This window comes from Protopterus annectens, chromosome 12.part0 (genome assembly GCF_019279795.1).
Source record: "Protopterus annectens isolate FY-2018-M chromosome 12.part0, PAN1.0, whole genome shotgun sequence".
Taxonomy (NCBI): domain Eukaryota; kingdom Metazoa; phylum Chordata; order Ceratodontiformes; family Protopteridae; genus Protopterus; species Protopterus annectens.
This window is the reverse complement of record NC_056746.1, coordinates 165,531,266-165,557,171: the sequence shown is the minus strand read 5'-3', so window position 1 is coordinate 165,557,171 and position 25,906 is coordinate 165,531,266. Positions and strand designations below refer to the sequence as shown.

Sequence of the window (25,906 nt, the reverse complement as noted above, 5' to 3'; positions counted from 1 at the left end):
AAACTTCAAAGTAACCAAATCTGAAGAATTACTGACCACCAACATTATTCAATACACTACCTTGACATGGAGTTCTCAAAAACTATGTGTTTTAACAATCGCACAAGAAGTACCACTAAGCACCTGCAGGTTCATAGAAAAATGATTGGTACAGGTATTTATCCTACTTCTATGCAATAAGAAAGTTTACACAATATAAGGTAATCTACAATTGTGTAAGTAAACTTACCAATAACAATAGAGGTTTGAATTTTCACTGCTGTAGTAGCCTAAGCTATATGAGTTATAACATACAAGGACAAAATAGCTGGCCAGCTTCCAAAGCTCCAGGCCAACTGCCACACACTAAAACCAGTATTCAGCCTGAGCTGAACTGACTAAAAGACAGGTTTGGGACACCAAGCACCTCAGAAATTTCATGCCAAAAAACACAAGACTAAATCCTAAACAAGGCTAAATCCTAAGAAAGGGCAATGTTAAGAAAATAAAATGTCTACACCTTGGCATAACGAACATACAAAAATAAGGGAGATGGAGTGAGACAGTGGTTATTGCAACAGGGATCATTTGAATATCTATTATGGCATGTTTATCACCATAACTGTATGATGTTCTCATATGGATCACTGCTGTACTAGCCTAAGCTATATGGATATATTTCACTAGGGCCAAGGTGAAATAGGCAAGAGAAATGCCATCATTTATTGAGGTTTAGGGTGGGGTCTTTTAAACCTATATTCCCATAAAAATGCTTAAAATGACAGGAAGGATTAGGGGATCCAAGACCCTCTGTAGAATCAACTCAGCAAAGCCGGTCCTAGAGATGGAGAAGGAATCTAGTTTCGATATCTGTGCAGTGACTGAAACCTTGTTCAAGGCTCCAGAGAGCATCCCTGCATTACCAGGCTATAACTCATACCACACTTTTCGGCCATGTAATCTGGACCGAAACATCAAAGGTGGGGGTGTGTCCATATTCATTAAGGATATCCACACCTCCAGGCTAGTTGCTCAGCATAATGCATCCGAGGCTATCCAAGTGCAACTAACTTGGCAAAACTGCAACCCAAATTGTAGCTTGCTACAGATCCCCAACCATGCCCCAGGATTCCCACTCCTCTTTTCCTGATGTACTGGAAAATATTAGGGTTCAGCCAAACACTCTAATAATGGGCGACTTCAACTACCCCACCATTAACTGGAAAAACTACTCATGTACCAACTCCTTAGCGCAACGCTTTCTGGAATTCATAAACTCCAATGCCCTAGATCAACTTATCCACACTCCCACCAGGGGAAACAATATCCTAGACCTAGTCATTACCAACATGAGTGACCAGTGTTCCACACCTGAAGTCAACTCCTCGTTGGTCCGATCCGACCATAAGCTAATCATCCTTGATATCCACATCCCACCCCCCATTAAGGAAACCATAGTAAAAAAAATTCTCCAAAGCCAACTTCATGCTTCTTAAGACAGAAGTAGTGAACTTCATGACACCCATGCAGATGGACAATACAGTTACAACTGCTGAATCCTACACAAATGCACTCTATAAGCACTTACATGAGTGCATGGATAGTGCTATCCCAAACAGAACCAAGAAGCTATCCTCCACAAAAAAAGAAGCCAATCTGGTGGTCCCCTGCCATAAACAAACTGTACAACAGAAGGAAGAAACAGTTGCAAAAGAGAGTAAAATCCCATGAGTGGAGGAGCTCCCTGGTTAGCCTCAGTAAGAAGCTGAGATCCCTTATAAGATCCCCCAAAGCTAGCTACGAAAATAAAATCGCCACGAATTCCAAGGACAGCCACAAAGCATTCTATAGCTATGTCAAGAATCTCAATGGCAACACCCAGATCTGCTCTGAGTTACAGCACAAAGGCACGAAAATTACAGAACCAACTGATATTGCCAACATCCTGGCAGATAGGTTCAGTGCTAACTTTACTCCCCCCTCACCCCCTAAAGGGCCCATATCTATACAGGAAGAATGCAGAGTCCCTGTAATCACAACTACGCAGGTGAAAGCTGCGCTGTCTAAAGCCAAAAACACAGCATCCATGGACTGGACAACATCCCAGGCTGCGTTTTACACGAACTTCAGAATGAACTGGCTCATAGTTTAGTACTAGGCTATCTGCCCTGGGGCATTTGTAAGCCTAGCCATAGTGATGTGGCTTTCGCCACCCCATGAAATGGTACAAAAATGCACAGAATAGATTTAGAATACTGTGCCTCTGTCTAGTAGTGACACAATGAAGGCCCCCTTATATAATAGAATTAGTTTACTGTGCCCCTGTCTAGCAGTAACACAGATGTGACCCCTGGGGTAAACTTATGATCTCCCATCCACTCAAGATTTCTCTTGAAGAGAGTCAGTGAGGGGCTCTGCCTAACATGAACTGGTATCTTGTTCCAAAGCATGGGAAGCCTCTGGGTTATCAATCTATCCCTCCAGCATGTCCTATTCATACTTGTGCCAAGGTTCAAGTCTTTAGCTCTCGTGGTCCTGATGGATTTGGATTTTTTGAGGTGGAGCATGTCCATCAGATCCTGATTGGACATGGCCTTGTACGTCAGGCAGAGATCACCTCTGAGCAGGCGGTATGCTACTGAATAGAGCTGGAGTTTCTTTAGTCTGGCAGAATAAGACACATGTTGGAGACCCTTGATCCTCTTGGTGAGGTACTTTTGTGGTCTCTCTAGCTGATGCAAACGCCGGGTGAGGTACATACCAAATGGGGCATTGTACTCAATCATGGGTCTGATGAGGGAGGAGTATAGGGGTACAATGACATCCTTGGATCTGGATGTGAATCCCTTCATGATGAGGTGTGCAAGGTAGAATGTTTTTCTAACCACTTTGGCAACGTGGGTGTCAAATGAGAGGTCGCTGTCGATTTGGGTCCCTAGGTCTCTGATTACTTTTTCCGTACTCAGTGGGTTGCTATCTATGTGATAATTTGTGGGTACTTTGTTTTTCCCAAAGGGGATGACTATACATATTTTGGCATTTAGTTTAAGGCTGTGACTCTGGCACCAGTTGTCCGTTTCTGTGAGGCCTTTTTGTAGGATGTGTGTGTCTGCTGGTGTATCGACTATGGCGCCTAGTTTGCAGTCATCTGCGAACTTTGTCAGCCACAACCCTCCCATGTTTGCTTTAACATCTCAGAAATAAATGCCGAACAAGAGGGGTCCCAGGACAGATCCCTGTGGGACACCACTTGTGACTGGCTTTGAGTCTGACATTGCTCCAGCAATTTTAACTTTATGGGTTCTGTCCTTTAGCCAGTTTGCAACCCATCTAGTGACATAAGGGTTTACGTTTAAGCTGGTGAGCTTATCTAGGATGCCTGAGTGGGGTACTGTGTCGAAGGCCTTAGCCAAGTCCAGATAGGCTGCATGGACGGCTTTGTCCTCATCAATGGCTCTAGTGACCGTTTTGAAAAAGTCAACCAGGTTCAAAAGGCAGGATCTGCCTTTTACAAAGCCGAACTGGGTGGGGTCAAGAGTCTGTAGGTCCCCTATGTCTCGGTTTATGAGTTCAATAAGGATTCTTTCCATAGCTTTGCAGACCAGGCTGGTTAAGCTTATGGGGCGGTAGTTCCCAGGGTCTGTAGAGGTACCCCCTTTGTGGAGTGGGACCACTGTTGCTGTACGCCAGTGTTCAGGTACATATCCTGTAGTAAGGCTAAGGTTAAATAGCATTTTTATGTGTGGGTTTAGCTCCTCTTGGAGTTCACGTAGCACGCAACCCGGGATACCGTCAGGTCCCATTGATGCTGTGTTTTTAGCTTTGTTGAGGGCAGTTCTCACTTGGACATCTGAGATGACAGGGAGATTACATTCAGCTGGGATAAGTATTTCTTCTTTTGGGGGTGAGGGAGGGGAGAAATTTTCACTGAACCTGTCAGCCAGAATGTTGGCAATATCTGTGGGTTCAGTGTATTTTTTGTTGTGAACTAACTCTGAGCATATCTGAGGGTTTCACCAGGTTTCTAACATAGCTGAAGAAGGCTTTGTGGTTATCTTTAGTGTCCTTAGTGATTTTTCTCTCAAAGTTGGCCTTGGATGTTTTTATGAGAGAACGTAGTTTTCTGATAATGTTGATCAGAGATGTCTTCCCTTTATGGGATTTTGCTCTGTCGTGCAGTAGCTTCCTTCTTTTGTTATACAATTTGTTAATGGCTGAGGTCCACCAGACAGGATGCTTGCCTTTGGTGGAGAGGGACTTGGATTTATTTGGGATTGCATGATCCATGCATTCTTGGAGATGTCCATAGAAAGCATTTGTGAACGATTCTGCATTGTGGGATGTGGTATCCACTGGCCCAGTGGGCTTAAAGGATACCATCTCAGTCTTAAGAAGAGTGAAGTCTGCTTTTGAGAAGTTTTTCACTGTGGTCTTTTGTTCTGGAGGGTGGAGGTGGGATATGTATATCCAGGGTAATTAGTTTGTGGTCAGATCTCACTAGTGATGGGTATACCTCCGGTGTGGAGCACTTTGTCCCCATGTTTGTGATGATCAGGCCTAGTATATTATCTCCCCTAGTGGGAGAGGTGACTAGTTGTTCCAGTGCATTTGAATTTATGAATTCCAGGAACCTTTGGGCTAAGGTGTTAGGGCTAGAATAATGTACCCAATCTATGTTTGGGTAGTTGAAGTCTCCCAGTATGATGGTATTTTGTGATACATTCATATCCTCCAATGTCTTCGGGAAGGCTGAGTGGGGTTCCTGAGACTGGGAGGGTGGTCTGTAACATGCTACCAGGTGTACAGCAGTTTTGCCTATGGTTAGTTGCACCTGTATGGTCTCTGATGCTTCATGTGTTGCTACTAACCTGGAGGTGTGGGTGTCCTTGATGAATATGGACACTCCCCCTCCCTTTGTGGTTCGGCCTGGGTTTTGGCTCCGAAAGGCATGATACAAGGTATAGCCTGGTAGCGCTGGGGTGCTCTCAGGAGACTTGAACCAGGTTTCAGTTACTGCACAAACATTCTCCATACTGAGGAGTGCATCAAGTGCTTGCATCTTGAGATTTAGACTTCTGGCGTTGAGCAGCATTACCCTTAGTTTTTTTTCATTTTTGTTTTCTAAGGAGGTGGGTTTGTCTTTTGAACCTTGCCTAAAAAAGGCACTATGGGGGTGGCAAGAGCCTTGGCCAATATCCGGAAGCCCAGTGGTGACAGGTGCAAGCCATCCCTTGCGAAGCAGCGTGGCTTGTCCAACATGTCATCCCATGCAGACAGACACTGGATCCCCTTAGAATGACACCAGTACTTGAGCCAATTATTAAAGCTGATCATCTTGTCTTTGTATTGTGGGATCATTCTTGGTGAGGGCAAGATGCTGCTCAGGGTCAGGGTCATACCAGCCTGGGTTACATAATCAGAGAGCTCCTCTATGTCTCTTTTCATGTAGTCCAGGGAGGTACGTCTCAGGTCATTCACGCCAGCATGGACAATGAAGGAGTCATATTTGTACTTGCTTTGGAGTGACCTGAGTGCGTGTGTTATGCGGCGGATCCTAGCTCCCGATAGGCAGCTCACAGTCACCCTCTCCTTGTTCAGCCTGGTAAGCAGGACATCAGTGTGTCTGACTATAGAGTTACCTATTACTAGTGTATCAGGCATGGTGTTTGACCTTAAGGGCTGTGATTGGTTGACACACTGATTTATTGAAGTATGTGTTGCATGTGTTTTGTTTTGAGGTGGTGGATTTTTGGATGTCTGCTTTGGGAGCCTCTGTTGTTTTGGTAAGTTTTTTATTAGAGCCTCCGAGTATGTCTTTGTGTTTTTATGTGTTTGGTTTCAAGTAGTGGTAGGTCTATGTGGGACTGGGTTTGTTGTGTGTGTGGTTACCATCTCCTCCTGTCTGGTCATGCCAGCCCTGAGTTGAGAGAGTTAAGCCTCCAGTTTGGCTATATAGTTGCATCTCTCACATGTATTTGTGTTTGTTGGGAGGAGGAGAGGGTTGTCTGTGTACATGAGATAATTGTAGCATTGTCTCAAGATACCCAGATTAACCAGTTGAACTGGAGAGGACGCCAGCAATCTACCACTCGACATGCTAGAACAGTATAAGGGAGTGTTATGCCTTTAAGGGAAGTGGATATTCACAGGGGTGGTCAGTGGATGTAGTGCTTACTTAGTACGAGAGTGCTTACTTCGTAGAGAAATTTTGAGAACAAGTGCTAGGCTTATAATATAGCGAGTAGTCTGATTATACTAAGAGTAGAACTTCCTTAAGGGAAAATTTGAAGAGCAGACTTGGCGGAGCCAGAAGAAGTTTAACCTTGTTTAACCGGCGCTGCGCTATGTGCACAATTGCGCAAACACGGATTTTAAACAGGGAACTACAAAAGAGCTAGAAATGGTCCAAAACAACCAATTACTACAGCTCTTGTGCTGAGGTCACTTCCTACAGGGACAGGTAGGCTGCTCAAGGCTCCTCACTTAAGGACCATGTTCAATAACAGCCTCGCATCAGGCTTCGTGCCCACTGAATGGCGCACAGCACCAGTTATCCCACTCCACAAAGGGGGAGCCACCACTGATCCCGGGAACTATAGACTGATTAGCCTGACGAGCCTGGTCTGCAAGGCCATGGAACGTATCATCATGGAACTCGTAAACAAAGACATTGGTAACCTCCAAACACTGGATTCCACCCAGTTCGGGTTTGTGAAAGGCAGATCATGCCTCCTGAACCTGATCGACTTCTTTGAGGCAGTCACCAAAGCCGTAGATGAGGGTAAGGTGGTTCACACAGCCTATCTTGACCTCGCCAAGGCTTTCGACACCATCCTCCATTCTGGAATTATAGCTAAACTCAATAAACTAGGCATAAATCCCTACATCACAAGATGGGTTGCCAACTTGCTCACTGACAGAATCCACACTGCAAAAGTTGCAGACACCAAATCTAACCTCAAACCAGTGACAAGTGGAGTACCACAGGGTTCTGTCCTGGGACCGCTCCTGTTTGGTATCTACTTCTCTGAAGTACAGGATAACACAGAAGGCCTCTGGCTAACTAAGTTCGCAGATGACTGCAAACTAGGAGCCATAGTCAAGTCCCCAAATGATGTGAACATCCTACAGAAGGGCCTCTCGAGACAGATGCCTGTCAGAGCCATGGCCACAAGCTCAATGCCAAAAAGTACAGTGTCATCCCCTTTGGTAAAAACTCTGTACCCATGAACTGCCACATAGGCAGCAATCTACTTAACACCGAATGCGTGATAAGAGACCTTGGGACCCAGGTGGACAATAGTCTCTCCTTTGATAGTCACATCGCCACAGTAGTCAGGAAGTCCTTCTACGTGGCACACATCATAAAAGGGTTCTCATCCAGGAAAAAAGAGGTAATCGTTCCCCTCTACTCGACACTCATTAGACCCATTATAGAGTACAACGCCCCTTTTGGAATGTACCTCACAAGACATCTGCAGCAGCTGGAAACGCCACAGAAGTACCTCACAAAGAGGATTACTGGACTCAAACAAATGCCCTACACTGACAGTCTCAAAAAACTCCAGCTTTACTCCGTAGCATATCGCCTACTCAGAGGTGATCTCTGCCTAACATATAAAGCTGCGTGAAGCCCAGAGCTGTTGGACATGCTACACCTAAAGAAATCTCAATCCCTCGGAGCTACACCCTCTAGGGACCCATACCTTTTCACCACAATAAACAGGACATGCTGGAGGGATAGATTCCTATCCCAGAGAATTCCCATACTCTGGAACACGCTACCCATCTGTGTCCAGCAAAGTTCTTCATTAGCACTCTTCAAGAAAAATCTTGATGAGTGGATGGGAAATAGGAAATGCACCCCGGGGATCATTTCTGTGTCTGTGCTCGATAGTGGCACAGGAAAATAACTTTCTTGGGTGGCGTAAGCCAAGCAACCTTGTTGGCTAGGCTTACGGAGGCCCTTGGGCCGATAGCCTAGTACCTACCTATGAACCTATAAAGTGCTCTGTAAAAGTGTTCACAGAAGACCAAGTTACTTCTAGAATATTTGAATCCAACTCTTTCCAAAAAAGCCAAAGAAAACAAGACCCTGGTAGAATGAGCCCTTACCTTGCCTGAAATAGTTCTGTTGTGGTGGGGGTAAAAAGTACAGTTGTGTACACTTACCATAAATGTAGATGTTAGAGTGCATTCACTGTTGCAGTTACTACACTTGGGTTATCTGCTTGCAGGTAGTCCTCAGTCGGCCTGATTAAGAAAGTCTTGGGTCCTGCGTCGGTTACTGTCCCTTCTTCCATGACGTCAGGTCGTCAAGGGTATAAAACATGCAGCCAATGCCATTACATCAGTTTTTCTTGCCCCAGATGTCAGGTGCTCCCCTAATGGGAAGCAATTAAATATAAAACATACAATGATATACCTCCATCAAAAGCAAATACACCAAAACGTCTTTTAAGCATAGTAAAGGAAAGTAGAGGTATAGTCAAAAGAAGTCAGGAGGCTGGAGGGAAGGTAGGTAAGCAGTACTGCAACAGTGAATACACTCGAACATCTATATTTATGGTAAGTGTACACAAGTGTACTATGTTCTCCATGTTTCACTGTTGCAGTCATTACATTTAGGTATATTCCTAAAGCTATGGTTGGGAGGAGGAATTTAGATAGCATTAGGGCCAGCTATAAGCCCTGCAAGACTGTAGTGGCAAAGCCAACTCTGAATTTAGAGAAAATTGGCAAATGATAATGCTTGGTGAAAGTATGTACAGAACTCCAGGTAGCAGCTTCTAGGATGTCCCTGGTAGGGACGCCTCTGAGAAAGGCTGTAGAGGTAGATGCAGCCCTGGTGGAGTGAGGTCTGATCCCCTGGGGGATAGGTTTTTCATGGTGCTTATAGCAGAAATGAATGCAATGGCTTATCCATTTAGAAATGGTTTGCTTTGACATAGCCTTCCCCTCTGTCCCTGCAGCAAATGCCACCAGCAGTTGTTCAGATTTCCTTGGAGATTTATTAGTCCTGCTCAAGTAGAATCTAAATTCTCTGTGCACATCTAAGGAATGCAGTACCCATTCCCTATATTCTGTGGATTGGGAAAGAAGGTTGGCAAATGAATGGACTGATTAAGAGCCACACTGGATACCACCTTGGGCATGAAGGATGGACTGGTTCTGATGGACACCCTGTCCACATGAAAGATGATGAAAGGCTCCACTGCCATAAGGGCCTGCAATTCAGAAACCCTTCCAGTTGAAGTGATTGCTAAAAGGAAAGCTGTTTTCCAAGAAATAAATTTTAACTCTGCAGTAGCAGCTGGCTCGAAAGGAGGTAGAGTGAGTTTCTCCAAGGTCCCAGGATGGGGTTGGAGCTCTTCTGGGTGGTCTCAAATTTTTGGTCCCTCTGAGGAACTACTTGAGCAGTGGATGAGAGAAGAGGGGAGGTTCTGTGTTATAATGAGCTGAATTGGCTGAGGCGTGGATTTTAATGGAGGAAAAAGACAGGCCCTTGTGAAGCATCTCAGTTAAGTATTGTAAAATCTGAGGTAAACTGGGCGCTGCTGTGCTCATCCCTTGTGATTGGTTCCAGGCATAGAATCTTTTCCATTTTTCAGCATAAGAATTTCTAGTACAAGGCCTCCTTGCCTCTAAAATGACATCCATCACAGGTTTACTGAGGGATGGTAAAGGAGTGATTATGTAATAAGCCAGGTTGCAAGGTTCAGTGTTAGAAGCTGAGGGTGCAGAATCTGGTTCTCCTGCTGAGACAACAGGGAAGGAGTCTGAGGCAGGTGCCATGGGCATAACCGTGACACACTGCGCAGGAGGGGTACCAGTGTTAGCGCAGCCAGTCTGGAGTAATCAAAATCATCCTTGGTTTGTCCTGTTTGATTTTTAGGTGTACTTTGGAGAGCAGAGGCAGAGGGGGAAGGCATAGACTGATAGATTTTTCCAGCTTAAGGACAGAGCATCCACTTTCCAGGCTTGTTTGTGGGGAGTCCTTGTGCAAAATATGTCCAATTGGTAGTTCTGGGGAGAGGCAAACAGGTCTATATCTGGGCTCCCCCATTTGCTTGTCAACATGTTGAAAAATCCTTGGTTCCAGTTTCCACTCGTGTGTGTCCATGAGGTTTCCTGCTTAGTCCGTCTGCCAGTGTATTTAATTTTCCTGGCAGGAATTGAGCTTGTAGGTGCACTCGTAGCTCAAGGCTGTGTTCCACAATGCCATGGCTGGTCTGCAGAGGGGGTAAGAATGTGTACCCCCCTGCTCGTTTATGTACCACATAACAGTGGTGTTGTCTGTCTTTACCATTAGTTGTCCTGGAAGAATGTGTTCCTTGAAGGCTGTCAGAGCATTCTGTACAGCTAACATTTCTTTTTGATCAATATGCAGGTGCATTTGACTTGGGTTCCATATGCCCTGAATGCACTTCCCTGCCAGGTGAGCCCCCCATGCATAGTCTAATGCGTTTGTTGTTAGGGTTTGGGCAGCAGGGGGTGGTGTGAAAGTCCCTTGTTTTGGTGGCAGGCCTCTGCCCATCAAAGGAACTCTAGGCCTAGGCAAGGTATGATAGGAATCAATGTTTCTAGATCCTGAGGCTTTTTAGATTCACTGTAGTTTCCTCATATGCAGTCTTGCATATGGAATTAGAAGAATGCAGGAGGCCATGAACCCCAAGGCTTGCAGTATTTGTCTTGCAGATAGCAGGGTTTTTGTGGCCACTTGTTTGAAGTAGGTTGTCAAATGAATTTGTTTCTCTGGCGTGAGGTAAGCCAACTGGGAAGTTGTATTCAAGCTTGCTCCCAGGAATATAATTTGTTGACAGGGTACCCAGGTGTGACTTCTTTTCATTTATGGTGTACCCCAGACAAGTTAGAACCCTTTGTATAAAGGCCAGATGATTCAAAAGTATGTCCTGGCTTTCTGCCTGACTTAGACAATCGTCCTTCTGCACAATGCAATAACTGGAGCTAGGCACTTTGTGAATACCCTGGGCGCAGTAGATAAGCCAAAGGGCAGTGCAGAAAAAGTACAGTTGTGTACACTTACCATAAATGTAGATGTTCAAGTGTATTCACTGTTGCAGTCAATACATTTGGGTTATCTGCTTGCATGTAGCCCTCATTCGGCCTGATTAACAAAGTCTTGGGTCCTGCCATTAGTTGCGGTCTCTTCTTCAGTGACGTCAGGGGTTATAAAACATGCAGCCGACGTCATTGCATCAGTTTTTCTTGCCCCAGATGTCAGGTGCCCCCCTAATGGGAAGCAATTAAATCTATAAATATACAAGGTTATACCGCAAACAAAAAAGCAAATACACCAAAAAGCTTTTAAGCATTGAAAAGGAGAGAAGAGGTATAGCCAAAAGAAGTCCGGGAGCTGGAGGGAGAGTAACTAGTACTGCAACAGTGAATACACTCAAACATCTACATTTATAAGAAGTGTACACAACTGTACTATGCTCTTCGTGTTTCACTGCTGCAGTCATTACATTTGGGTAGATTCCCAAAGCTAAGGATGGCAGAAGGAATTTAGATAGCATTAGGACCAGCTATAAGGCCCTGCAAAAAGTACAGTTTTGTACCTACCATAAATGTAGATGTCCGATAGATATGCAACTGCAGTCCTTACATATGGGTTGTCCTGCCTCAGGCAGCCCTCGGTCGGCCGGATTCCAAAGTCTGGGTCCGACGTCGGCTGATGTCTCCTCCTCCCCGATGTCAGAGCGGCTGGGGTATAAAAGCATCAGCCAACGCCATCTTCCTCAGTGTTTCTTGCCCCAGATGCCAGATGCCCTCCAAGGAAGGCTAAAATTAGAACTGGATAAAAAATTCCAGACATACACAATAGCAATAAACAGACACACCATAACAGATATCCCCAGCTAAGTATAAAAGGAGGGAAGTGGACCCAATACACAGAGGGGTAGGAGGGAGGGAAAACCTGACTGCAGTTGCATATCTATCGGACATCTACATTTATGGTAGGTACAAAATTGTACTATGTCCTTCAAGAATGCAACTGCAGTCCTTACATATGGGTTGAATACCATAGCCAAGCTGGGGGTGGTAGGCTCTAAGATAAGGATGGTGTAGCTAAAATGCCCTGCAGGACTTCCGAAGCAAAGCCTGCTCGGGATCTGGAATATAAAGGGAGGTTGTAGTGCTTGGAAAATGTATGCACGGAGCTCCATGTAGCAGCTTCTAGAATGTCCTTTGAAGCCACCTCTCTTAGGAAGGCTGTAGAGATGGCTGTAGCTCTGGTGGAGTGTGGCCTGATATTGGCTGGCACACCCTTTCCATGGAAAGAATAACAGAATCTGATGCAATGTCCAATCCATTTTGAAATTGTTTGTTTGGAAATTGCTTTTCCTTGCACTCCAGGAGCGTAAGCTACAAATAGTTGGTCAGACTTTCTGTTGGCCTTTGTTCTGTCCAAGTAGTAGCGTAGTTGTCTGTGAATGTCCAAAGTGTGCAGCAGCTTTTCCCCTTTATTTTGAGGATTGGGGAAGAAAGTAGGCAGGTGAATTGCTTGATTTAGAGACACCCTGGATATCACTTTTGGCATAAAGGAAGGATTGGTTCTTAAAGAAACCCTGTCCTGATGAAAAATGAGGAATGGAGGTACTGCCATGAGGGCCTGTATCTCCGAAACTCTTCTTGCTGAGGTTATTGCCAACAGGAAAACTGTTTTCCAGGAAAGAAATTGCAATTCTGAAGATGCTGCTGGTTCAAAGGGAGGAAGAGTTAATTTTTCCAACACAAAATTGAGGTCCCACGCAGGCACTGGTGGTTTTCTGGGAGGTTTGATATTCTTTACCCCTCTTAGAAATTGTCTTAGCAAAGGATGTGAAAACGCAGGTGGATCAGTGTTGTATCTTGCTGAAATTGCTGAAGCGTGTATTTTTATGGAAGAATAAGAAAGTCCACTATGCAGCATGTCTGCCAAGTATTCCAATATCTGTGGGATGTTCATTACTGATGCATCCTGTCCCTTGTTGGTATTCCAGATGTTGAATCTCTTCCATTTGGCTGAATAAGTTTTTCTGGTGGAAGGTCTGCGCGCTTCCAATAATATCCGTTGAACTTCCTTGGAGAGAGAGATATGGGGAGAAATCACGGGACCCTCCAAGCTGTCAGCTGTAGAGTTTGTAGGTTGGGATGAACTGTCCTGTAATTGTGCTGAGTCAAGAGTGGAGACCATTGAGGCAGGGGCCACGGTTTGGTGCAAGTTATGCTCCTTAGTAATGGATACCCAGTGCTGTCTTGGCCAATCTGGAGCTATTAGGATGCCTTTCGGTTGCTCTGCTTTGATCTTCAGTAACACCTTGGTCATCAATGGTAGAGGTGGGAATGCATAGATTGTTAGAGAGTTCCAGCTGAATGAGAGAGCATCTATTTTCCAGGCTTGTGGATGGTGTGACCTCGAGCAGAACTTTTTCAGATGATGATTGAGGTGGGAGGCAAAGAGATTTATGTCCGGCCTCCCCCATGCAGAAGTTATTTGTGCAAAAATGTCTGGATGCAACATCCATTCGTGTGGATCCAGGATGTTTCTGCTTAGACTGTCCGCTAGAACATTTTCCCTGCCCAGAACAAACTGGGATTGTAGCTGTATGTTCAGTTTCAGGGATTTTTCCCAAAGTGTCATTGTTAGTCTGCAAAGGGGGTAAGAATGAGTACCTCCCTGCTTGTTTATGTACCACATAACAGTGGTGTTGTCTGTCTTTATTAGTAGATGACCTTGTTGAAGATATTTTCCAAAGGCCTCGATTGCATGCATTACTGCTAACATCTCTTTTTGATTGATGTGCAGATGTACTTCCTAGGGAGTCCATTGCCCTTGAATACATCTGCCCTCCATGTGCGCCCCCCATCCATGGTCTGAGGCGTCTGTTGTAATGGTTTGGCTTGTTTGAGGCTTGTTGAAAGGCATACCTTTGTTTAACTGGCTTGCTTGGGCCCACCACAAAAATTCCCTTTGTAGACATGGGATGAGTGGGATAATTGCTTCTAAGTTGTGGCTGTCCTGAGACCATAAACTTTTTAGGTACCATTGCAATTTTCTCATGTGTAGTCTTGCCAGTGGAATCAGTAGAATGCAAGATGCCATGAAACCCAGGGCCTGCAGGAATTTCCTTGCAGTCATCTGGGTGAGCTTTGCTAGGCTTTTGAAGTAATGTGGTAATTGTTCTTGCTTCTCTTCTGTGAGGTAAGCCATTTGTGATTCTGTGTCTAGTTTGGCTCCTAGAAAAGTTATTTGTTGGGATGGCAGTAGTCTTGATTTTTGTAAGTTGACTGTGTACCCCAAAGCCTGTAGTAAGGGAATGACATAATTCAAGTTTTTTGTCAAGGCTTGCTTGCTGTCCGCTTGTATAAGGCAGTCGTCCAGGTAAGGGTATATTTGTATCCCCTGGAGTCTGCAGTGTTCAATTACTGATGCCAGGCATTTCGTGAATACTCTGGGCGCAGTAGACAAGCCAAAAGGCAATGCTGACAATTGATAATGCTGTGACCCTGCAAGAAATCTGAGGTATCTTTTGCAACTGTGTCTGATTGGGACATGCAGGTATGCCTCCTTGAGGTCCAGAGTAACCAGCCAAGACCCCTTGCCCAGCATGGGAAGGAGTTGCTGTAGCGTCAGCATTTTGAATTTTGGTACAATGAGAAAAGTGTTTAGAGCGGACAAGTTCAGTATAGGTCTCCATTGCTCTTCTTTTCTTGGAACAAGGAACAGTCTTGAGTAAAATCCCTGGCCTTGTTCCTGAGGAGGAACCTTTTCTATTGCTTTGATTTGTCTCAGCTTTGAAACTTGTTCGAATGCCTCTGCCCTTTGATTTTGTGGCAGGTTCGGCATGCCTTGTCTTGTTGGTAAAGTATGGAAGTGGAACCTGTAGCCTTGGTCTATTATGTCCAGAATCCATTTGTCCTTTGTTAAAATGTGCCAATTTTTTCAAAATAAGGATAATTTTCTGCCTAAAGGTGCTTCTCTTGGTCGGCGGTGTCAAGGGCAAGTCATTGTGATTGTCCCTGTGGAGCAGGGAAGTCCCTGCGCCACCTCTCTGATTAGTCGGTTGCCATTGGCGTCCCCTGTAGGAGCCTCTGTATTGCCCTCTTCCTCGGGCACGCCTGTTTTTTCCCCTTTGAAACTTGTCAGTGTCCGGAAAGGACCAGTTCTTAGAAGGCCAATTCCTGCTGAACCTGGGAGGCTGAACCTGGAGGAAATCCTTGACTGTTTGCACTGATTTAGCCTTTTCCTCAACAGATTTTAACACATCCTGAGCATTAGCACCAAATAGCTTGTGTTTTTCCAGAGGTGCATCTAGAAGCTTTGCTTTAACATGATCTGGTAATGGCTGTTCTTTTAACCATGCATGTCTACGTATGATGGCCCCTGTCATAGCTGCCCTACATGAAGCTTCCAATGCATCATATCCACACTGAAGAAAATGATTGTGTGTTGTGAACCACATCCTGCAAGGCCTTTCTATCTAAAGGCTCAGGAGAGGCTAACTTTTTCTGCAAATCATCCATCAAGAAATCCTGATACTGAAACATATGAAAAAGGCAACTGAGGGCTCTCATAGTAAGTGTGGTTGAGGTATAAACCTTTTTTGCCCCACCTCTCCAGGGACCTAGCTTCCCTGTCTGACGGCAAAGTATTCTTGGCCGTGGATGTTGTCACCCCTTTGGGCTCCTGGGAAATTGTTTCTAGATCAACAGCATGGGCCTTAAAGAAATGTTTGAGAGTTTCAGGAACCCTGTAGTATCTGTCCGGCTTGACAGGAGCAGGGGGGAGAGAATCAGGAGAAGCACTCGAATCTGAGTACACATCATCCAGAACATCTAGCACTGGAGGGATAGCTAAAGGCCTGTGTTGGGGAAGCTTAAGGAAGGTACGAAGCAGTTTCCTGGAATCGGAGAATTCCTGGCCTTGCCACTGAAAGTGCTCTCTCATGGAGTGGAGAATTTCCCCAAAAGAAATATCCTCAGGAGGAGAGGCCGAGGGGATAGAATCCTCCGCATCGGAATCCTCGTAGGCCTGGAAGGGCTCTTCCTGGGTATCTGAGTGATCAGAGTCACCAGAGGCTTCATCTGAAGACAGGGTGTCTGTATGCTCAACCCTGGGCCGTTTGTCAGAAGGTGGCTGAGATCCTCTGTTAGGATGGGCCTGGGAGCCTCTGATTAAAGAAATTAAATCTGCAGCTAAAGACATGATTTGTTTATCAGTAGTGGACTGAGGCAAAGCTTTAGGAGGGTGAGACTTAGCCTGGCTAGCAGCCTTAGCACGTGTGTAGGCCTTGATAGACATGGTGCCCCACGTGCTGGAGTAACCTTGTCCACTGGTATGGTCTCAGGCAAATCTTGGGCTTCAGTATCTGGAGGAAAATCAACCACCGGCTCTGGGGCAGGAGTGATTGGTAAAGCGGTGTCGTCGGTCCGTAGCGGTGGAACAACCGTCTCAGAAGAGACCGATGCACTCGCAGTAATTTTTGGCGTGGTGTCGGTGGAAGTCGTGGGCCGAGGATGTCGGTCCCGGTCCTTCCGGTTTTTGGAAATATGAGGTGTTGGTTGTTCCGACGGCATGGTATAAGAGAATTTATCGCCAAAAACGTCTTCAGCAAACTCTGCCCGGCGCCTGAGGGTGCGCTTATTGAAGTAAGCACAGGCAGCACAGGCCGAGACGTCGTGGTCTGGGCCAAGGCAGGGGAGGTAGTAAGAATGGAAGTCCTTATGAGGTATTTGTTTACCACAAGACAAACAGTTATTAACTTTTTCAGTTTTTTCTGACATCGGCTGAGGCAAGAAAAAGATCCCCAACGGGGTACTTAGCTTTTTGACGACTTCGGATTCGTAAAACACAGGAGCTGACCAACCGGCACTTGCGAACTGCTTCTGCTTCGGGCACCGCGCGGCAAGAAAGACTGGGGAAGATGGCATCGGCTGATGCTTTTATACCCCAGCCGCTCTGACGTTGGGGAGGACGCGACATCAGCCGACGTCGGACCCAGACTTTGGAATCAGGCCGACCGAGGGCTGCCTGAGGCAGGACAACCCATATGTAAGGACTGCAGTTGCATTCTTGAAGAACATCTGCAGTGACAAAGCCAGCTCTGGATTTAGAGAAAATTGGCAAATGGTAATGCTTGGTAAATGTACAGAAATCCAGGTAGCAGCTTCTAGGATGTCCCTGGTAGGTACGCCTTTGAGAATGGCTGTAGAGGTAGATGCAGCCCTAGTTGAGTGGGATCTGATCCCGTGCGACAGGTTTTCCATGGTGCTTATATCAGAAGTGAATGCAATGGCCTACCCATTGGGAGATAAGTTCACTTTGAAATAGCCTTCCCCTTTGTCCCTGCAGCAAATGCCACCAGCAGTTGTTCAGATTTCCTTTGAGGTTTAGACCTGTCCAAGTAGAATCTAAGTTGTCTGTGCACATCTAAGGAGTGCAGTATCCATTTCCCTTTGGTCTGTGGATTAGGAAAGGTAGGCAGGCAAATGAATGGACTGATTAAAGGCCACACTGAATATCACCTTTGGCATGAAAGAGGGATTGGTCCTGAGGGACACCCTGTCCGCATGAAAGATCATGAAAGGCTCCAATGCCATAAGGGCCTGTAATTCAAATACCCTTCTTGCTGAAGTGATGGCTAAAAGGGAAGCTGTTTTCCAAGAAAGGAATTTTAAATCTGCAGTAGTAGCTGGCTCAAAAGGAGGAGGGGTGAATTTCTCCAATACAAAGTTAAGATCCCAGGCTGGAGTTGGAGCTCTCCTGGGTGGTCTTAAATTTTTGGCCCCTCTGAGTAATTGCTTGAGCAGTGGAAGAGAGAAGAGGGGAGGTTCTGTGTTATACTGAGTTGAAATGGCTGACGCGTGAATTTTTATTGAGGAAAAAGACAGGCCCTTGTGAAGCATCTCAGTTAAGTATTGTAAAATCTGAGGTAAATTGGGCACTGCTGTGCTCATCCCTTGAGATTGGTTCCAGGTACAGAATCTTTTCCATCTTTCAGCATAATATTTTCTAGTACTAGGCCTCCTTGCCTCTAAAATTACATCCATCACTGGTTTACTGAGGGATGGTAAAGGAGAGCTTGGGTAATTAGCCAGGCTGCTAGGTTCAGTGTTTGAAGCTGAGGGTGCAGAATCTGGTTCTCCTGCTGAGACAGCAGGGTAGGAGAGCAGGTGCCATGGGGCTAACAGTGACACACTGTGCAGGAGGGGGTACCAGTGTTGACGTGGCCAGGCTGGAGCAATCAAAATTATCCTTGGTTTGTCTTGTTTGATCTTTAATTGCACTTTGTAGAGCAGAGGCAGAGGAAGAAAGAAACAAACTGATTGGATGCTCTGTCCTTCAGCTGTGAAAACCTCTTTCCAAGCTTGTCTGTGGGGAGTCCTTGCACAAAATTTTTCCAATCGATAGTTCTGAAGGGAGGCAAACAGGTCTATATCTGGGCTCCCCCATTTGCTTGCCAACATGTTGAAAATCAGTTAGTTATGTACTGACCATAATGATCGATGTATGTGGTCCATCTCGCCTACATTCCTTACTCACGGGTTCGGAGCCGACTCGGCCAAATTTCTCTAGCACAAAGTCTCTAATTGGCTGGGCTAACCCAGTATCCCAGGATGCACCTCGCCCTAGCCCCAGATCTCGTTTGCAATCATAACACTCATAACCCATACTCAAACACCAGAAGAAATTCCAGCAAGATAAGGGAACCAGATCACTGACCTTGAAGGATCCACAGAGCCAATATTCTTCCAAATCCTCTAGGAAGGGGGCAGGTGGGAGGGTACGTAGGAATGTAGGCGAGATGGACCACATACATTGATCGTTATTGTGAGTACATAACTGATGTTATGTGGTCCCATCTCGCCTACACTCCTTACTCACGGGACAGCGTCCCCATGGAAAGCTACTGATGTAGACATAGCCCTGGTAGAATGAGCCTTGACGGGAAAGGGTAAAGTTCTGTCTGCTGATGAGTAGATGAAAGAAATACAATCTTTGATCCATTTAGAAACTGTGCACTTGGAAATAGGACAACCTGCTCTGTTCTCTGAAAAGGACACAAACAGTTGAACAGATTTCCTAACATGCTTAGTCCTATGTAAATAAAATCTCAGTTGTCTGTGCACATCCAACTGATGAAACCTGAACTCTGCATTATTGGAAAAGTTCGGAAAAAAACACTGGTAGCTCAATAGATTGATGGAGATAGACAGTGGATGACACCTTCGGAAGGAAGGATGGGTTAAGCCTCAGGGAAACTCTGTCCTTATGAAATATCAAATACGGAGGTTTAATGGACAAGGCTTGAAGTTCTGATACCCTCCTGGCCGACGTAATGGCTATCAGAAAAGCAGTCTTCCAAGATAAGAATTTTAAGTCGCAAGTGGCAGCCAGTTCAAAGGGTGGTGACATAATAGCTTGTAGCACAAGGTTCAAGTCCCATGGCAGTACAGGCTCAGAAACTGGGGGACGAAGTAACCAAGCGCCTTTTAGAAAGGCTTTACAGAGTTTGTGACCCATAAGAGAGGGCTCATAAGATGTGTGAAAATTGGAAATTGCAGCCAACTGTACCTTAATGGTAGCGGATGCGGAGCCCTGACGCAACAACATGGCTAAAAAATCTAAGACCGACGGAATAGGGGCTGTGAAGGGGTCCAAACCTTGGGCCTGAGCCCAAATGTAGAATCTCCTCCATTTGCTGGAATAAATCTTCCTGGTGGAAGACTTATGAGAAGAAGACAAGATGTGCACCACTTCAGGTGAAAAGGAATGTCGCCTGACTAGCGACGGAAGTGTAGCAGCCAGGCTGTCAATGTGAGAGTTCGCAGGGATAGATGAAATTGTCCTGACATTTGAATCAGGAGGTCCGGCACTGGGTCCAGAGTCCAAGGACCGTCCAGTGCGTACCGTTGAAGAAAAGGGAACCATACTTGTCAAGGCCAGTGTGGAGCAATAAGGATCATCCTGCTTCCCAAGGATATGGCTTTCTGTATCACTCTTGGTAACAGATGAAACGGAGGGAAAGCGTAGACTAGACCGGGGGGCCAATCGTGAGCTAGAGCGTCCCTGGGTGATTCCCCCTGTGGGGGGGGGTATCAGAGTGAAGTACTTGCTGCATTTGGCATTGAGGGGGCTGGGGATGAGATCGCAGCAAGGCTGACCCCACCTTCTGAAGATCTGAACCACCACTCGGTTGTTCAGGGACCACTCGTGAGGCATCAGAATACCTCTGCTTAGCCTGTCCGCTATCACGTTGGACTTCAACGGAATGTGCGTTGCCACTAGAAACCGTTGAGAAGACACTGCCCACTGCCACACTTGCATGGCCTCTCTGCAGAGGGGATAAGATTTGGTTCCCCCCTGCTTGTTCAGGTACCACACTACGGACATGTTGTCCGAGTGAATTGCAATCGTTCCCAGAGGTAGAAAGTCCGGGAGTGCTCGCAACTCCAGAAACACCACTCTTATCTCCAGAACATTGATGTGCAAGTGTACCTTGTGATCTTTCCAGGTGCCTTGGACCACCCTGCCTAGATAATGAGAAGTTATGTACTTACCATAACGTTCCATGTTAGTTGTCTTCTTCTCGCCTTCTTTCTTGCTGGATGGGTTTGGAGCCGAACCTTGGCTCCGACTTGGCCTATTAACTAAAGCTTGAGAGCTATTTTTACCGGCTTGAGGCTATCTTGTGTCCCATAATGCTAGGCGTCATATACCCAGATCTCATTTGATAGCTAACACTATGGGCATACATGTCCCACCACAACAGAGAATATATGTATAGATATATATATATATATAAAAATAGAAGCTCTTGTAAATATATACATATCTCTTATAAGAGTTACCAAGAGAAGCAAGAGAGCTGAGGAGATAACCCTAGTGAAGAAAATTCTCACAAGATACTCTGTCTTTCCAGGCTAGGGGGATGGAGGGTGGGATGCAAGAAAGAAGGCGAGAAGACCACCACTAACAAGGAACGTTATGGTAAGTACATAACTTCTCAATGTTAAGTGGTCAATCTCACCTTCATTCTTGCTGGATGAGACAGCGTTCCTAGCACCTGGGTCCTGGGTTGGACAGCGTCCTAGCACCTGGGTCCTGGGTGGCTCAATGGAACAGACTCTAGTATAGTGGAACCAAAATCACCCCGGCTTCTGGAGGCCATGTCCAGCTTGTAATGAGAAATGAAGGTATGAGGAGAGGCCCATGTGGCCGCTGCACAAATGGAATCCATTGGCAATCTTGCCTGAAAGGCTACTGAAGAAGCTAATGCTCTGGTCGAATGAGCCCTGGGCTTAGAAGGGAGCTCTTTATGCCTCAATTGGTAAACCAACATAACAGAGGTCAACCACCTGGACAAGGTTACTTTGGAAACAGGCAGGTCTTGCTTCCCTTCCACGTAAGAGAGGAAGAGCTGGTCCGATTTCCTCGTCTGCTTAGTTCTATCCAGGTAGACGCGTAATTGATGGTGAACATCTAAACAATCTAACTTTCGTTACGCCCTATTGGTATAATTTGGGAAGAAGACAGGCAGATCGATGGTCTAATTCAGATTTTTTTCAGAGAGTACTTTGGGTAAAAAGGATGGATTAGTCCTAAGTGACACTATCTTTGTGAAAAACAAGGTAAGGAGGGTGAACACAAAGGGCTTGAAGTTCCGATACCCTTCTTGCTGAAGTGATAGCTACTAAGAAGAGAGTTTTCCATGAGAGCAGCTTTAAAGAACAGGAAGCTGCCGGCTCAAAAGGAGGGAGAATTAAAGATGACAGCACCAAATTTAGGTCCCACGGAGGGGGAGGATCTTTTACCGGAGGCCTAAGTAAGAAGGTTCCTTTTAGAAAGGCTTTGCAGAGCTTGTGGGACATAATGCTAGTCTCTGACAAGCCAACGTGGAAATTTGCAATAGCTGCCAGCTGAACTCTGATGGTGGCTGAATAAGAACCCAGTTGAAAAAGTTCTGCCAAAAACTCTAAAACTGTTTGGACAGGAGCCGTAAAGAGGTCCACTCGTTTTTCCCCTGCCTAAACAGAGAAATGCTTCCATTTGCTAGCATAAGTTTTTCTGGTAGTAGATTTGTGAGAAGCGAGAATGATGTCGCGAACTGAGTGAGAGATTAAGGGAAGCCTGGCTAGGGTTGGAAGTGGAGCAACCAAGCTGTGAGGTTGAGAGATTGAAGGGATTGATGCAGCCCGCCCGATTGATGGGTCAGAAGATCTGGCACTGGGTCCAGATGCCAGGGCTGTTCCAGTAGATGACGTTGCAGGAACGGAAACCAAACTTGTCGAGACCAGTAAGGGGCAATAAGGATCATTCTGGATCTCAAAGCAGTTGCTTTCTTGATTAACTGAGTAATTAAGGGAAATGGGGGAAAAGCGTACAGAAGACCCCGGGGCCAATCGTGGACTAGAGCGTCTCTGGGGGGGGGGGGACCTGGGAGAGGGAAGAGGGTGAAGAAGTCTTGGCACTTGCTGTTTTGAGGGGTTGCGAAAAGGTCGCAACAAGGCTGACCCCACGTTCTGAAAATTCATTCCACTACTAGCTGGTTGAGAGACCACTCGTGGGGCATGAGAATGGCTCTGCTCAGCCTGTCCACTATGATGTTGGACTTCCCGGGGATATGCGTTGCTACCAGAAACTGTTGAGAAGAGATCGCCTACTGCCAAAGTCTGAGTGCTTCTCGACATAGGGGGTAGGATCTGGTTCCACCCTGCTTGCTGATGTACCACACTACAGACATATTGTCTGTCTGAATTGGAATAGTCCCGGTGGGTAGAGAGTCTTGAAGGGCTAGCAATGCTAAAAGTGTCATTCTCATTTCCAAGACATTTATGTGCAGGTGGCATTCAAGGGGTTGCCATGTGCCCTGGACTGTCCTGCCCTGAAAGTGCCCCTCCACCCGATCAGGGAGGCATCCGTTATCACAGTGGCAACAGGAGGAGGAAGGACAAAAGGTCTGCCCTGAAGTACCTGAGGGGAGACCATCCACCAAGAAAGGTGCCTTTTGCATGACTGAGTGATTAGAATGCTGTGTGACATTGGAAGCTGTTGAAAGGACCACTGGGAAAATAGCATCCACTGCAGAATCCGCATGTGAAAGCGAGCTAGGGGGAGTAATGTGATTGCTGCTGCCATGAGTCCTAGGGTTTTTCAGAACACAACACCTGCATCACATAGACCACACAGTCAGAGTGTCAAGCAGTCACAGCCCTTAAGGCCAAACACTATGCCAGACACACTAGTCATTGGTGACTCCATAGTCAGACACACTAACGTCCCGCTCACCAGACTGAGTAAGGAGAAGGTCACAGTAAGCTGCCTGTCAGGTGCTAGAATCCGCCACATAACGCATGCACTCAGGTCTCTCAACAGCAGGTACAAGTATGACTCAATCATTGTCCACGCTGGTGTAAACGACCTGAGACGTACCTCCCTGGACTACATGAAAAGAGACATAGAGGAGCTCTCTGATTATGTAGCCCAGGCAGGTATGACCCTGACCTTGAGCAGTATCCTACATTCACCAAGAATGATGCCACAATACAGAGATAAGATGATCAGTTTTAACAATTGGCTTAAACTCTGGTGTCATTCAAAGGGGATCCAATGTCCGTCTGCCTGGGATGACATGCTGGACAAGCCACGCTGCTTCGCAAGGGACGGCTTGCACTTGTCACCCCTGGGATTCTGGATTTTGGCAAAGGCTCTTGCCACCCCCATAGTGCCTTTTTTAGGCAAGGCTCAAATTTTAAACCTACCACCCTAGAACAAAACAAAGAAAAAAAACTAAGGGTAATGCTGCTCAATGCCAGAAGTCTCAACCTCAAGATGCACGCACTCGAGGCCCTTCTCAGTATGGAGAACATCGATGTCTGTGCTGTGACAGAAACCTGGTTCAAGGCTCCTGAGAGTACCCCAGCACTATCAGGTTTTACCTCATATCATGCGTTCCGGCCACAAAACCCGGACAATACCAAGAAAGGAGGAGGGGTATCCATATTCATCAAGGACACCCACACCTCAAGATTGGTGGCATCGCACGATGCATCAGAAACCATCCAGGTGCAATTAACCATAGGCAAGACTGCTATACAAATTGTAGCATGTTACAGACCACCCTCGCAAACTCAGGAACCTCACATGGCCTTCCTGAAAACACTGGAGGGGATAAATGTATCTCCGAACACCATCATACTAGGTGACTTCAACTACCCTAATATAGACTGGGAACACTACTCAAGCCCAAACACTCTAGCCCAAAAGTTCCTGGAATTCATAAACTCAAATGCCATGGAACAACTAGTCACCATCCCCACAAGAGGAGAAAACATACTTGATCTCATCACCACAAACATGGGAGCACAATGTTCAACACCAGAAGTATACCCCTCACTGGTGAGATCTGATCACAAACTAATCTCGCTGGAGGTCCTCATCCCGCCCCCACCCGAAATGAAAAAGACCACAGTAAAGAACTACTCGAAAGCCGACTTCACACTTCTAAAGACTATTGTGGTCTCCTTTAAGGCCCCTGAGCCGGCGGTTAACATTACACAAACCGCTGAATCACTTGCAAATGCCTTCTACCAGCACCTGCAGGGCTGCATGGATCAGGCAATCCCAAGCAAAACAAAGACTCTTTGTACCAAAGGCAAGCGTCCAGTCTGGTGGACCCCAGCCATAAACAAACTCTACAATAAAAGGAGAAAGCTACTACAAGATAGAGCAAAATCCTTAAAAGGTAAGACACCGCTGATCACTATAAGTAAAAAGCTAAGAACTCTCATAAAATCATCCAAAGCTAATTTTGAGAAAAAAATAGCTAAGGACTCTAAAGACAACCATAAAGCATTCTTTAGCTATGTCAGAAACCTAGGAGGAAACTCCCAGATATGCTCAGAATTAGTTCAAAATGATGTGAAGATTACTGATCCTACAGACATTGCCAACATACTGGCTGACAGGTTCAGTGCAAACTTCTCCCCACCCTCCCCCCTAAAGGAGAGATATCTATACCAAATGATTGTAGCCCCCCCAAACATCTCCAACGCTCAGGTGAAAACTGCTCTCTCCAAGGCAAAGAACACAGCATCCATGGGACCTGATGGTGTCCCCGGCTGTGTGCTCCATGAACTCAATGAGGAATTAAACCCACAGTTAGGACAGCTGTTTAATCTTAGTCTCACCTCCGGATCACTCCAGGGGTGGCGCTGGCGACTGTGGTCCCACTCCACAAAGGCGGTGCCTCCACCCACCCTGGAAATTACCGTCCCATTAGCTTGACAAGCCTGATCTGCAAAGCCATGGAAAGGATCATAATGGATCTCATAAATAAAGACATAGGGAATTTGCAGACTTTGGATCCAACCCAGTTTGGCTTTGTCAAAGGCAGATCATGCCTTTTAAACTTGGTTGACTTTTTTGAAACAGTCACCAAGGCCATTGACGAGGGAAAGGCAGTCCATACAGCCTACCTAGACCTGGCGAAGGCTTTCGATACAATACCCCACTCGGGTATCATTGAAAAACTCATCAACTTAAATGTAAACCCATACATTACAAGATGGGTTGCAAACTGGCTGAGTGACAGAACCCACAGGGTCAGAGTTGCTGGCGCCATGTCAGACTCTAAGCCTGTCACAAGTTGTGTCCCACAGGGCTTAGTCCTGGGCCCACTCTTGTTTGGCATCTACTTTTCTGAAGTACATGCAAACACAGGAGGGTTATGGCTGACAAAGTTCGCAGATGACTGCAAACTGGGCCGTAGTTGAGAACACATCCGACACAGATATCCTTCAGAAGGGTCTCACAGAAACGGATAACTGGTGCCAGAGCCATGGCCTCAAGTTAAATGCCAAGAAATGCATAGTCATACCCTTCGGGAAAAATAAGGTTACCCCTAGCTACCGTATAGGT

General features: G+C 46.0%; 1 protein-coding gene across 5 annotated transcripts in view; it reads right to left on the bottom strand.

Annotated features, from left to right (window-relative positions):
* TSC2 (TSC complex subunit 2) overlaps window positions 1-25,906 on the bottom strand; it is a 3,048,576-nt gene that overhangs the window by 2,769,955 nt on the left and 252,715 nt on the right. The window lies entirely within an intron of this gene.